This window comes from Cryptomeria japonica, chromosome 6 (genome assembly GCF_030272615.1).
Source record: "Cryptomeria japonica chromosome 6, Sugi_1.0, whole genome shotgun sequence".
Lineage (NCBI taxonomy): Eukaryota > Viridiplantae > Streptophyta > Pinopsida > Cupressales > Cupressaceae > Cryptomeria > Cryptomeria japonica.
In genome coordinates, this window is record NC_081410.1 from 407,687,283 (window position 1) to 407,689,912 (window position 2,630).

Here is a 2,630-nt window from a genome sequence, read left to right on the forward strand (position 1 = left end):
CATAGGAGTAGGTGGACAATTTTCTTTAGGAGGGAGATTAGTTCAATCTGAGAGGGGAAAAAACTCATCTTAAAGAATAATAGGAATGTCAAGTATTGGAGATCTAGGTTGACTTAAGGATAAGATCATATCGTTCTTCCATTTTTGATAAGATTGAAAAAGAGAATCGCTCCTTGATGGAAGAGATTGAAATTGTTTGGACCAAAAGAGATCAATAAGAACATCGAGGCTTCTTTCAGATGGACAAAATAAGCTATGGTTCATGGTAATGATTTCTCCATTGTGAGGAAATTTAAGACACTTGTGGATTGGAGAAGCAATATCCTTCATGGAAGATAGCCAAGGATAGCCCAACTTCACACATAATTGCTTAGAGGAAGGTATGATAACAAAGTCAACATCTGTAGATTTGGTATGGACTTCGACAGGAAGGGTGATAGAACCAATGGTAGGACAAGAGAATCCATCAAATAACTTTACCACTACATTAGAAGCATCATATAGTGGTTTATGCAACCGTAAAGTGAAAAGATACTCTTCAATTATGACATTAACCATACAAGAGGGATCAATCAGGGCACCACGTCAAGGGATATCCTTAACCTTTGCAGCTATGTATAAAGGGCCATCAGGTGCTCTAATGGTCTCACTAGGGTCAAATGTAATACAAGGATCCTTAGGTGTATCTTGTGTTTCTACCATATTAACCAAATTTGGAGCCATATAGATGAATGTTTTAGAAGAGAGAGAATTAGGCACAATCTCAATAACATCAAAGGTATGAGATGGCAACGGATCAGTGAAAATCTTAAGATTTTGATTAGAAGGAGAAACTAATTTATTCCCTTTATCATTCACACCTGCCACAGATATAGTATTATTATCAATCAAGTCTTGAACCTTACGTTTCAATGCAAAACATTTCTCAGTATCATGACCAGGTTGACAATGAAACTGGCAAAAGGAATTTTATCAAAACGAGGAGATGCAAGTTTGGAAGGATCAACTTGTTTTATAGGAGGAAGTTTGATAACATTTCTATGCAATAACTAAGACATAATAATATGCAAAGATTCATTCAAAGGAGTAAATTGTCTTTCTCTTTGGAAAAAATTATAAATAGGAGGCACACTTGTTGTAGCATTCACATGGTTGTTGTTGATTGGATGATTGAACTTGATTAAGATTTTTGTTGGTTTGAACTTTGCAAACGGTTGTTGAACACTCTCTCCCTTATCACTCGGAGCCATAGGAGTGGATTTATCCATTTGACTCACAACCAGTTGATAATTGTGGAGTGTTGCGCACAACTGCGGAAATGAAATAAACTCAGACAAAAGAAGCTTTTCCCTGATATCTTTTTGTAAATTAGAAATGAAAATTCTTTGAATATCATTATCAGGCACATGAAAAGAAATTTGAGCACACAAATGCTTATATCTACCAATAAAATCAATCACTTTATCTTTAACACCTTGTTTACAATGCATCAAATCAGTCAAAGTGATTTTAGGACCAATGTTGTTTTCAAATTGTTGGATGAAAGCATTTTCTAGTTGTTGAAAAGAAGTGATGGAATAAGAAGGCAAAGAGCAATACCATTGTAAAGCCTTGTCTCTTAGTGTTCTTGTAAATAATTTTGCAAACAATCTTTGATCATAAGCAAAATCAGTACACAAGATTTGAAATGTTTTGACATGCGTAAGAGGATCCCATTATAGAGTTCCAATTGAGGGATCTCAACATGTTTAGGTGGCACAACTTTAACAGTATCAAGAAAAAGTGGGCTCGCAACATCAAAGGTGGGCACACTAAACCTGGATTCACTCATGGAAGCAATTTGTTGTAAAGAAGACACAGTTTGAGCAAGATTGTTAGTTGTCATTTCAGTAGAAGAATTCATGTTAGACATAAGTGATTGAGAAGGTGGTGTGATGTTGTTGAAAGAAGGCATGGACTGAGAATATGGTGGTGCGACACTATGATAAGTAGGCATTGGTGATGATTGGGTAGGAAAAGGGACACTTAAAGGAGGAATAAAGTTGTTGAAGGAATTTCCCCCTTGTGTCAAACTAATTGGTTGACGAATAGTATGAATAATCATGGAAGACATAGGTAACGATGGATGATTAAATGAAGAAGAAGGATTGCCCCCATGACCTATGGTTGTAGAAATGACATTTTGAGTTGAAGTAGCCATGATGTTGGAGGTAAAAGTAGGAATAGTAGTCATAGGATTGGTCAAAGGAATAGAGGAATTAATTTGTGTTGAAGGTTGTGAGTAACCTAGGGTTTCAACACAACTCTTGATGGGCGTGACATTAGAATCAACAATAGGTGCAATGCCACACAATATATCAATTCCATTCTTATCACTTGGAAGCATGCGCTTAAGACCTTCAATTAATGGAAGAGTTTCACTATTAGGGTATTCTTGGGACATCCATTGTTGAAAGCTATCAAATTGATTGTCCAATGTAGAAAGTTGATCTAAAGAAACCGTAGTTAAAGATTCTTCTTCATCATGAGATCCCTCAATAGGAACATGATTAGGATGGGAAGAATTAACATGATCCTCATTAAAGAAGTCACCCAAATTAGGCTCCATGTCCTCGGTAATTAAACCTTGG